The sequence below is a fragment of the Canis lupus genome, chromosome 13, assembly GCF_048164855.1.
Source record: "Canis lupus baileyi chromosome 13, mCanLup2.hap1, whole genome shotgun sequence".
Lineage (NCBI taxonomy): Eukaryota > Metazoa > Chordata > Mammalia > Carnivora > Canidae > Canis > Canis lupus.
The window spans coordinates 34,121,776-34,134,745 of record NC_132850.1 but is presented as its reverse complement, the minus strand read 5'-3'; the positions used below and the strand labels follow the sequence as shown (position 1 = coordinate 34,134,745).

At 39.0% G+C, this 12,970-nt stretch overlaps 1 long non-coding RNA gene across 2 annotated transcripts; it reads left to right on the top strand.

Moving 5' to 3' along the window:
- The first annotated feature begins 813 nt into the window (after window positions 1-813).
- On the top strand, window positions 814-12,532 carry LOC140602201 (uncharacterized). 2 transcript variants are annotated; one of them, XR_012005173.1, is made up of 5 exons: window positions 814-1,025; window positions 1,604-1,690; window positions 2,628-3,412; window positions 10,805-11,587; window positions 12,120-12,532. It is a non-coding gene; the product is annotated as an uncharacterized lncRNA (long non-coding RNA). The 2 variants fall into 2 exon arrangements; XR_012005174.1 differs by lacking the exon at window positions 1,604-1,690.
- Window positions 12,533-12,970: the final 438 nt, after the last annotated feature.

The following is a 12,970-nucleotide window of genomic DNA, read 5'->3' as shown; positions in this document are numbered from 1 at the left end:
AGCAAAATTCAGGTGTCTGGACTCTGTATCGCCTCCCTAATCTTTGTGATGACTCTCAGCTTGGCTGCTTCTGTACAAAAGTTATAGGATTTTCAGAGGAAAGATAGATAAATGTTAAATTATGATAATAACTGAATCCTTGATTGGCTGTTATCAAAAACAGAAATAAAGAAGACATAAAGAATATGCCCTGTAACTTTCTGATCAGCAACAAGAATTTAGAGCAAGCTCTCTATTTGCATTTGTAGGCCAGGGTATGAAGATACTGATCTCTGTGCAGCAGGGAATTTCCTGCCTGCCTCTAATAAAGCACATTCTGCACAGCTGATATTCTGGGAACAAAGCGTTACACCTTGGAGTTTCCCTAAATCTGAAAAGAGAGTATCACTTTCAACTTTCCTTGTGCTAAATAACTTAGTCTAACTTCCCTAAAAAGATGGACCTATGTACATGTTAAGAATTTGATATTTTCACTTTCTCTAGACCCCCTCTACCTTTCTCTCCTAATCACATCTTCAAGTGGTTGACGTCATCACCTTCTTTAAAAAAAAAAAAAAAAAGGTTCCATTTCTTTCTCCTGACTCCACACAGATCAACTGCCTCACACAGGTGATGTCTCTAACATCATTGGCACAAACCAGTTCCATCATTAGAATCCTGGAATGCCTTTCCTGCTAAAATGAACTGTCCTTAACACATTTCTCAAGTGGCAGTAACATGTCTCTAAATTCTGTGTCAGAGGGAGAAATCAAGTAGATTCCATGTCCCATCCCCCCTTTAAAGCCTGTTAGATTCTATAGAATGCTGGAAAGGAAATCCTTGGCAACTTCCAATCCTAGCTGGAAAAAGTCCATGCAGCCTCTGCCAGTGTCTCCTGAGGCAGTCACTCTGAGAGTTTTGCCTCCTGTAAGAAGTTCATCTATCTGGTGTCCACCACTTAGAAAGACCACATCGAGATACCAAATTGAGAAAGTGCTAAAAACTCACGCAAGGAGCTTCCTTTGTACCTAGATCTGATTTAGATGGTAAGATTCTGAACCTTGAACCAAAGGCTAAGGAGACACTGAGGAGTCCAGGAAGGAGCAAATTTATGAGTGTGTTTTGCATGTGAGAGAAATGTAAATAATTTGTGGCCAGTAAGTACACTTGGAATTTTAAATCATGTTCACGATTTTGTGCCACTACTCCTATCAAAAGATAGAGTGTAATTCCTGTTCCCTTGAATATGGACTGGCTTTACTAACACACTTCTTAAAAATAGAATGGACCTTATGCTACTTTAATTTTAAGCTCAGGTCTTAAGTAGTGCAACTTCAACCTGGCTCCCTCTTGGAACACTTATCCTTGCACCCTCAACCTTAGTATGAGAAAGCCCAGGCCAAATGGACAGTCCCAAATGCAAATGCACCAAGGCCCCAGCCACCTGCTATTGTAAATAAACTTTTTTTCTTTCTTTTTGGTCTTTTTTTAAAAAACAGACAGACACATTCATTCATTTATGTTTTGCTATGGTTGCTTTTGCACTACATAGCAGAGCTGAGTAGTTGTGACAGAGACCATATGGTTCACAAAGCATAAAATATCACTATCTTGTCCTTTACAGAAAACATTTGCTGACTCCTGAGATCACTGAAGATCTCTTTCTTAAGGAATTCATAAAATATCATAAATAGGAATTACAGACAGACAGGTATGACCTAAAACCCATCTCTATTACTAGGTGTGATCTTGAGAGAATCTCTTAACTTCTCTGAATTTTAAGTTTTATAAAAGCTTGAAAGAGTAGTTAAGACCTTTGTCATAATTGATAAATGCCAAGATACTGACACATAAACAGAATATTATTAACAGGGATCCCTGGGTGGCAGCAGTTTGGCGCCTGTCTTTGGCCCGGGGCGCGATCCTAGAAGTCCGGATCCAGTCCCACGTCGGGCTTCCGGTGCATGGAGCCTGCTTCTGTCTCTGCCTCTCTCTCTCGATCTGTGTGACTATCATAAAAAAAAAAAAAATATATATATATATATATATATATATATATATTCTTAACATGTTAAAATTAACACCAATATTTTAAAATTAGAGCCAAATTTAAGGATCATATAATTAGAGGCAGAGGAAATAAAAAACATCAAATATTTTATTTTAGCAAACATTCATAATAGAGCACATGAGAAGGAAACAATAACAACTTCTGTTAGGTGTGAAACACAAATGGGAATCTATGGTCAGTGAAAATTCAGGTTGTGAATTTGCTTCTGTAGGCCAGATTTTAAAAGCAAATCCTACAGGCAGAGATGGCTTCACAGGAAACAGTTTTCCAAAACCAAGTTCTGATCGATTAAATGCCAAAATTTGAAGAAAGAACTCTTGGTTGCCTCTTGAGCTAAAAGCAGAATAATATTTTTTCCACACTATAGCTGAATATTTTTCTTTGAGAATATGAGTAAATTTAGAATCCTAAAGGCAGAGCAATTTGACCTGACTAAAATTATTACTTTCTCAAGTCTACAGATAGTCCAAGCAACTGTCAGCAAGTTAGTTATTTCATCATTCCAGCCACAATGATTTAATACTGTGGGGGTTGGAATCTTTAAAATGGATCTAAGTAGCTGAACTGTCTGTTTCAGTTCCTCGGAGAGGTGAGTAGTTCCACTGCTTGAGGAAGCATGAGAACCTATTTTGGAGGGCATCGACTTCCTTTCGGTATTGTTACCAGGAGACCTGGTCCCAGTGAAAGAGCTGCGGAGTCACCGGTCACCTCAGTTCCCAGGTGATGTAGGTCACTTTTGCAGGTATTGATTGCACATCTGTCTACAGGTGTGGGCAGTGCTCTTCCCCAAGAAAGGAATTGTGGGCCTGTGACTGGTATGGCTGTAAAGTGAGTGAAGAGATGACCCTGGGCTTGATGATGTACCTTGGTGAGAATCAACTGAACATCACCTCAAACTGCTGTGTGGCTTCTGGTTTTTCAGTCAAGTTTCTTCTCTTTCCCTGTTTTCAGTAGTCACATACGTAAAGGGCAGTGAAATGCCAACCTGACCTAACTGAAAGTCCTGGAGGTATGAAACTGTAAAAGAAGATAATAGACATATGTGGAGCTGACTGGAAGCCCTTGATAGCATACTTCACGTTCCTGTTTAACCTTTTAACTAGAAAAATGCACTCGTTGAGTAGAAACGTCTGCTAGGAAAAAAGAAAAGAAGAAAGGAAGGAAGGAAGGAAGGAAGGAAGGAAGGAAGGAAGGAAGGAAGGAAGGAATTCTGTTTCAAATCCTTTGGGCATATTTTTAGTTTTGTACCATGTCAATGCATTGCTTCATTAAAGAAATCACAGACCCTAGAGGTGGAAAGTTCCTTAGAGATACTTTGTCAAGATTTGGACTCATGCAGGACTCTTCTGTGTAAGTACTAAGGTAGGTTCATTTATTCACTCAACAGTGTTATCTTTTAGCATCATCTATACCAGGTATTGATCTAGGCAAAGGGCTAAACATAATAGACAAACGTCTTGCCTTCGTGGAATCTGCTAATGTTCAAGGACCTGTGCTTGGACATATCCAGTGACCAAGAGCTGTTAGTTTCAATGAGAGAAAATTGGTTTCTGAGATATTTATTTATTAACAAACTTTTCTGGAGCAGAGTTTTAAGCACTTTATGAATATTAGCTCAGATGATGCTCTTATTAAGCCTATGAGGTCGATATCATCATCATCATCATCATCCCTCTTATTCAGATGAGTAAATTAGGCACAAAGAATTTAAAGGAATACCCAAGACCCCATAGCTGGTAAGCAACAGGGACAAGAATTAAACCCAGCAGTTGGGTTTAGAGTTTGGGTTCTTAACTACTAGGCTATGCTGTCAATATTTGGCTAGCTTAAATTTTTGTCTTGGTTCTGTTTTTCTTTTTTTGTTGTTTCTTTTTTTTTTTTAAGATTTTATTTATTTATTCATAAGAGACTCAAAGAGAGAGAGGCAGAGACACAGGCAGAGAGAGAAGCAGGCTCCATGCAGACAGCCTGATGTGGGACTTGATCCTGGGACTCCAGGATCACGCCCTGAGCCGAAGGCAGATGCTCAACCACTGAGCCACTCACGTGTCCCTGCTTCTGTTTTTCCTTATTAGTATCCCTTACTCGAAAATATTTAGCTCCTTTCTGTCTGATTCTTGGAGTCTTTAACTGTGTACTCTAATCCACTGAATACAACCAAAGACGATGCCGGACTCTTGATTATATAGGATGAGTCAGCACCTCCTTAAAAGGTGGGGGTCCCCCTGGTCCTACCACTCCCACTGCCCATATAGAAAGGTGGTACCTGCACATACTAGGCGATCAGTAAGTGATAGATCTTGTTATTAATTCATAACTTTCTGGCTCACCAATGCCTGAAAGTCCCCAGTTTAGCTTCCTCCTTCTAGTGCAAGCCTATTCTCTAGGAAAGGAAGCCAATTAGGCTTTATTGGACAAGTTTTCAAAATTTTCCCTAAAAGTAGGTTTTAATAAATGGGAAAAGACTTCATAGGGCTGAGCAGAGAGACATTGTCATCACTGACAATGGCAAAAGGGAGAAGGAAGAGGATGAGGAAGTTGGGAACATGGAAAAGCTCACATGTGGGCCATTCGAAGGCTGCCTTCCACAGGAGCTCACGCAATTATGTTAGAAATAAAACAGCCCAGCTGTTCCATCATGGAATGAGAAGTAGGAGGTGTGGGATAAAAGTTTGAATAGGGTCCTAATGATTTTAAACTTTTTCTGAGTCAACTCATAGGTTGGTTTAATCCTGTGTTTGAAAGGAATTTAAAGTTTTGTCATGTGCCTTTTCCCTTCAAATGAAATCATCTCAAAATAACCTTAACATCAATCCCCAGTGATTTCTGGATTATCACTCAGGATTCCTCTTTCTGTCATTAATGAGATTAATCTAGTCAATTTTCTAGTTTCCTGGTTTCAGAATTCTCTGTCAATGAGCCTCAGCCAAGATGACTTTCTTTCTCTTAACCAGTCCTCCTACCTGCAGATTTGGTCTACGGAAAGTATGATTCCTCATGCATCCCCTCTTTTGCTTCTGTCATTCCAAACAAGAGGCTGGGCCTGACATAGGATTACCTACCTCTTGTGTTCATGCAAAGCCTCCCTTACACTTCGTCTTCTTTTGCATGACACTCCCTGGGTATTCTTCTAAACACAACTTGCAGCTGTTCCCTGATCTGCTGCTCCGGGCTACAGTCCTGCCCATAGAGCCATTATTTAAACTAGTAAACCAGTTAACTCAATGAATATTTACATGCACAACTGTGGTCATAACTGTTTTAAAACCAATCTAGTTATAATAGCCAATGTGTAAGCATCTGGGAAGCAAAAGCAAGAGCTACTCGACACAAGCATCCCAGACTGAGCTTATAAAAGAGAGTGCCCTTTAAAAATTTTTCACAGTGCATGGTACTTAATTTTTTTTTGCAACCAAATCTTGGGAGAGCCATATACATCTGCAAGAAAGGTTTTTGAAATTAATAAATTGTAAATTTCTTGACATCCCCCTGAGAAATGTTACTTTTTCTAAGGCAAAGTTGGTAAAAATAATTTGTGACATTTGCCACAATCTCTCAAAAAATCTGGCTCAGAATTTGAGTCTTGGGATCAAACACAGATACTGGCAACCCAGGTGCATTCCTGTTTCATCCAAACGAGTTTGTTTTTCTTTTTCCTGGCTGGTACTTTTAAGTGCCTGCTGGTTATTAGGGAAGAAGTGTATCTTAGGCTATTAACGTAAATAAAAAAAAAATTTTTTTAAAGGAGGACATTTCTTTTGAATTTTCCCCAAATGCTTTGGATGGATTTCTGTTGCATTATTGGTTGAGAATATTCTTACCATGATAATCCACTTTTAGTAGCCTCATTTACATTAGCTATCACTCTGGAGAGCCATAGTAACAGGCCGCTGAATTACCCTAGAGAAATTACTCTTGAAAGTAATCATTGTGAATGAATTTTCATCACTTGCTCTCATCATTTCATGCTGTTTTGTCTCTTTCTTTTTTGCCCCTGATAAAAGTTAAGCATAAAGAGGCCTTTTGTTATTATCTCATTTTCATTAGAAAACTTAGTCTTAATCATAGCAGCCAGTTTGTATAGCCAACCAAAGGGCATCTCACACACACACGAACGCACAGAATTTTTGAAATGCATTTTATTTTCTTGTGGTAAACATTGTTTTGTTTTTAGTCTACTATATCTCATGTAAATTTGTATTTCATGTAACTCAGTTGGTTCAAGGTTTATGTTTTTGAGGGTAGGGGCTTTTTTAAGCCAGATAACTTTGTTTCAAGTCACCAACACCAAAAAAAAAATGAAATTTTAAACTCTTGGAGAAAAAAAAAAAAACAAAAAACTTTAGAATAAATAAAGAAGTAATAGCAATAAAAAAATATTTAGCGAGTACTTACTTGAGACCAGGCCTTATTTTAAAAGATGCTTAAAAAAAAAATAAAATAAAATAAAATAAAATAAAATAAAATAAAATAAAATAAAAGATGCTTAAAGGAGATTTTTGTTGTTGCCATTTATTAGTTTTACATTCTTTCATTTGCTCCCAAGATGTTGGTGCTATAATTTTTGCTACTTTCCCTATTTTCCAGATGAGGGAACAGAATTTCAAAGGGATAGGTAACTTGTCCAAACTCACACAGCTATCAAACAGTGGTTCCAGAATTATAACCTGGGAAGGGTTATAATTATAACCAGGAGGTCTGATTTCTTAATCTTTCCATTTTATTGCATTGTATTATGTGGTGACTACTAAAGAATACTGAAGTGAATGGAAAACATGATTAAAATTCTATTTAGCCACTATTTTATGTGGGATTATAAAGCAACAGAGAATGACTGGCCTAGTTGTTTAACTGTTGAAAAGGTTTCTCCCAAGATATCATTTTCCATCTATTCAAAATGAAATTCTCATGATGCCTAAAAGTGGGAAGATTTGGATTTTTTTTGTTTGTTTATTTTTGCTTTTATTTGATAATATCTAAAGAATGGGCCAACAATGAGATAATCATTGGGGAAAATCGACATCAACAGCTGTTTTCTTTACCAAAAACACTTGTGTTCAGAGTCATATTCAGCAGCATGAAGTCAGAGTTTTGTAGGTTGAGAAACTGGTAGAGATTTCCACCAGGTTCTATTTTTTAGATTTAAATTTAAAGTAATAAAAAGTGATTGCAAATCGCATCCTTTTTAATTATTAAATTTTGTTACCAATCCGTTTCCAGATGTCCATTCTACAATTAATCCTTTCAACAGACGGCTGTTGACACCTGCTCTGTACCATGCTCTACTGAGACCCCAAGAATATGATGGTAAACAGACCAGACAACTGGCTCTCAGAGATTCTGTGCCACCAAGGGAAAGAGAAAATTGAAAAAAAAATATAAATAAATATGTTATATAACATTAGGAAGTAGTAAATTCAATGTAGGAAAAAAATAACACTGGGTAAAGGACAGAAATCTGGTAATTAGTGAAATCAGTGACATTTGAAGGTCACATAAACAATATAAAAGAGTTGTGGGACACAGTATGAGGCACAGGAGAGTTTTTTCTGTACATTTTAAAGGTTTGAATGTGGGCATCTCATTTTTAATCCTCAGCCACCCCCCACTCACCTTATGTTGTTCTTTTAAAACTCCAGAGTATAAGTTAACAGTTGCTTTGTGAATGGTTGCCCTTTTTTTTTTTTTTTTTTAATGTATAGTTATTTTATTTTCTGCATCTGGAAAAAGAAGCACAACTTAGCCAAATATTTGTCAATTCTTTTTTCATTTTACAAATATTGTTAAAATTCCAATGTACCTTGATGCAACATTTGATATTTTTACTTTTTCAAGTGTTTTTTTCATAATCCACTGGGAGATCGAATTCTTCCTTCACGCTTTTTAAGGAAAAGGATACCCTGACAAATAAAATTAGTCTGACCTCAGAATTAGCAATAAAAACATTCTCTGGCCTATATTCACACTCACCTTAAGAACTAGTCACTTGTAAAATTGGGTGAAGAGTCCCCAACTTCATCTTCCACCCAGGCCCGGTTTCTTGAGCCCTCATGGCATCGGCGGCTCTTCTTTCCTCAGGGATGGACACCTGACCTGGGTCAGCCCAGTGAAACATAATGCGGGCTCTGGACTGGACCATGGGGAGAGGAAATACTCAGACGGTATTGTGAGTCTGGGGCTGCCAGCAGCTGTTTTGCCACCTCCTTGGGGAGAAGCTGCCTGAAAAGGAATCCAGTGAATGGGAAGCATTTTAAAGAGGTTGGGAAGGAAGAACCAAGTTCTGTAACGTTGCCTGGTTCTAGGACCCAACACTAGTTTTACTCACAGACTTCTCAGTTCTCTGAATTCCTAATTCCTTGCAATTTGATCTAGGCTTCTGTCACTAGCTGCTCAAAGATTCCCAATTAGACAGCAAGGGAAGACCGCAGGGTAGTAGTCAAGGAACCAGTCAAAGCAGAATGGAATAGAAATATCTAGGCAACCAGTAGCTTAGGAATCACGCAGCTGTGTATCTTGAGATGATCGTGCCAGGAACAAAAACACTACCTCATCTTGATCATAACGTAGGGACTGCTTGCCCTCTGGCCTTGTATTTTCTCTGTAAGGCAGAAAACCGGTGGCTCTGAGATAACAGATGTCCTTCTAGAACTCAAGTGTAACTGGAGAGAGTATCTACAGAGATCCATACAATCTAGTCTTGGCCAGAGCAAAACAAGAGAAATTAGGATTATTAGAAGAGTCTTGTCATCCCCATCAGCTATCAGATCCATAAAAAGATTTTAGGGCAAGACAGCTTATGCTACTTATTGCGTGTAATCACTGATAAGACATTTTATGCTTTCTGAGCTTATTTTCCTCTTTGATGAAATAGAGGAAAATTCTACTACTTAACCCTCATAGTAGTTGTAGTGTCTTCCAAATGGAAACACTTCTGAGAAAGGGGTGGGGTGGGTGTTCATAATCACGATGGTTAGCCACCCTCAGGGAGGGCTGTTCCAGCCGATCAGCGCCTATGGCCACTCTTTCCTCAGTCAGTTATCCTGGTTCTTTCCTCACTGGATTTTTCACACCTACCTTCTGCCTTCAATCATCTGTAGAAAATGAGAGCATTCTAGATGGCTCCTCTCTCCTTTTTTTTTTTTGCTGTGTCCACAGCTAGCTGGGTCATGGTGCTACAGTAAGCAAGGCATTGCTCTGTATTCACCTCGTCTCACTGCGAGGCAGGAATGACTTGGGGATAAGGAACAGACTCAGGCCGCTCCCTGAGTGGGCCTGCCATATGGAACGGAGAAGCCAGAGCCTTTGCTCTTTGCATAGCACTCTGCTGTCTTTTGGTCTTTCAAGTGTCTATGTGGGTCCAGCCAGCCTCATTTTCCCCTACATCATTTAAAGTCTGGGGGCTTAGAATTTCCAAAGATAATATATTTTTAATAGTGCATTTAAAAATTATTTTTGCATATATTTTAATAATAGAAATGAATGCAATATACATATTTTTAAATTTGAGGTCTGCCTCCAAGTCTTTCCACTGTGGCTTCTGAAGGATGTGCTAATAAAAACTGAAGGGAGGAACACCTGAGTGGCTCAGTTGGTTGAGCATCTACCTTTGGCTCAGGTCATCATCCTGGGGTCCTGGGATTGAGTCCCATATCAGCCTCCTTGCTCAGTGGGGAGCCTACTTCTCTCTCTCCCTCTGCTACTCCCCACTCCCCTTGTGTTCTCTTTCTCTCTGTCAAATAAATAAATAAAGTCTTAAAAAAAAAAAAAACCTGAAGGATGCTTTCCCATGGGTGTCAATGTCCTGGGTTCTGCCTAGGTCTCTGCTTAGGATGCTTTCCCATGGGTGTCAATGTCCTGGGTTCTGCCTAGGTCTCTGCTTAGAGTCCTTTCCTGGGGTCTTCTGTGGCCAGGCTCAGCCACCTGAAATAGATCCTCCGAGAAGGTGGAAATGAAAGTGAGATCCCAGGACCATCATGAGCATTCCACAGAAGCAGGAGCCTGCAGTGGGTGACACCCAGGCCAGAGCATTTCCAGGGCTCTTCTCCTCTATTCCACAAATTTATTTTCAGTAATAATCCTGTCATAACCCCAATAATGATCCTTTCCTTGATTTGTTCTTTAGTCTTAAAGCAAATGCCAAGCTTAAGAAGAAGAAAAATCATACTTTTAACGATACTATTGAAGCTTGAAAAAATAGTTCACATATTGAAATTTTGTACTTAAAAGCCAAGAACATTACAACTCGCAGCTCATACTCAGTTTCACTGTTTGATATTTTAGACAAAAAAATCCTAAGCCCTCTCACAGAATGACAGAATTGAAGCAACTTTAGTTCAATTTCTTTGTCTTTATAATTACCGTATTGTTCGCGATGATTTTGAATCTGTGACTTGAAAGCAGAAATGCAGGGTGCCACAGTATCACACAGACTAGGGTCATGAACTTGCCCCAAACATGTTCCTGAGTCCATGTGAGTTAGAGACTGATTGTACTCAGGAGTATTGATTGTACACCTGAACTTTTTCCAAAATAATTTTCATGTTGGATTCAATGCTTAGTAAAGGTTAAGTAATGACAATGTGCTAATTTGAAGCTTATCCATGTATAATCCAACTCAGTAGTAACCACAAAAATTATTTAAAATGTAGACCAAAGAAATATTTTTTTCAGGGTGGAGTAAATTTACTACCAATATTGTTTAGAATCATGGTGCAAAGCAATAATGATACCAGATTGGATTATTATCGGTTTCAGATTCTCTACAGACAATGTGGTCCCTTCTTGCCTGGACCAGAGCTTCTCATGGCTCTGAACTTGGAGCCCCACCGCTTGGAAGGAATGAGTATCAGTATTCAAAAGTATTTAAATAATCCTGCTTACCCCAGTTTTATTCAGCAAATGTCATCTGTAATAAAGAAATGGATATTGGCAATTTTTTTTTCACAGCTACTGAAGGATCTTGAGAGCACTTTATGATAAAATACTCTTGTTGAGCCCTTGATACCCATAGGCCAATGGGCTGGGTTTGTCCCAAATGATGCCCCATGCCCCAAGAGCAAGGCATTACCCCAGTTTACGTGCCTATCCCCCAACTCCACATAATCAAATGCTGAGTTTTTGAACTTTATAACATAGACTGATTAGTGACCCCTTAATTCTTGAAGGCTGGTAGATGGTCTGTCTGCTTAATTTTATAGCTACCCAAAGGTTTTCATCAGCACTCACAAGTTCAGTTTGATCATCCCAGCACAGCCTGAGCTTGAACTTCAGCTACAAGTGCTGAGGCGATGGGTTCTTTGGGTCTTGTTCCTAAAGACTAGGAAGTGAGAATGATAGTGACTTTGTTTCCCTTGTGGGGGAATTCTCTCCTCCGTAGTCTTGCTAACAAATTTGTCTCCCAAACTCTGAGATTTCAGGGGGAAAACAAAGGGCCTCCTCTGTGTACAGGAAAGTAAGTGATGGAAACATGCCGAGGAGAAGGAGTGACACACTCAGGGAGTGCCTGTAGCACCATGATGGCATGGGAAGAAATGGAAGGTATGTCCAATAGAGAGCAGGTGAGGGATGTGACCTCTGGGCAAGTGGCAATACTCAGGACAACAATCATACAAATTTGGAAATGGGAATCAGTGTATAAAGTACACAAATAAAGCCAATGAAGCCCAAAGAATGGAAACCATCCCAACAAGAGAAAGTGGAACCATGCAGACATTTCATGTGACAACTCAGATCACGATGACGGATCGAGACAGCTGAACAAGTGAGGGGCGGAGAAACAGCTCAGACCTGGACCTTTCTTACTGCAGTCCACACCTTGTGTCAGAAGAATGAATGACCAAAGGGAACCATCTTTGGTTTAAGCACAGAAGTAGAATGTACCTAATTTTATCTTTAGCTGCCTGTGTTTGGGGGTCTTAATATTTTTGTAATCAAAACCATCATGTATTAGGTTCAAGCATTTGAAGTTGCCAACATGCATCCATTTTTTACCCACAAAAACTGCATTTCATATGCTTCAAATTTTTAGATGCAAAAATATACTAAGGGTGCTTTTTGGGTTTGTCTTCAGGTCCATATTGGAGATGAAGAAAAACTGGCCGTTACTAAGATTTCTGCATTCTTCTGGTGTTGTGATCTACAAATTCGGTGCCATCTGTGGAAGTGACAATCCCTGACGTGTTCAGCCTGCCCCTGCCCCTGGCATGAGAGGAGCTAGGGAGAAAGAGAAGTCCCAGAATTACAGTGGCCGAGGGAGGTGGTGATAGCTTCTGTACATGTTTATTTCTTCTTGTTGCTTTGCTTTTGATTTCAAACTCATTTGTCTTCGGGTTCCAGATTTCTTTTCCTCATTGTAAACTAGGTTTTGAAATTATTTGGCCCATCTATGTGTTTCTCTTAAATGAAACGTAAATTGGCTTTTGTTTTAAATTTCAGGTGTTTCAGGTTTGACTCTACTACTCATCTCCTAAGGCAGTTTAGCTATGGCAGTGAATTTATTACTGCCAAGAACAGAGAAGTCTTGCTGTTTGGAATCCTTTTCTTTAAATAAATATGCATTTTTATGCAAAAAAATCAGTTTATGATGGTCTGATGGTCTGATTTGCTTGCCTATGATCTTATGATTTCTTTCTTTTTTCTCATTATTTTCTACCCTGTGACCCCTTTATTTATGCTATTATCACATTTCTTTTTATATACCCTCCCTATGTAAGGAGCCCAAGATGAGCCACTATCTGTTCCTTTCTCAAAGTTAAAAAAAAAAGAAGAAAAGAAAAGAAAAGGAAAGAAAAGACAGAAAGAGAGACGCCTGTGGGATCATGCTGATTCCTCTGGGCCCCTTGCATAAATGATCATAGTGCATTAGATAATGACCCTTCATTGGCCAATCAATAATTATTGAGTGCCTCGTTTGTGCAGACT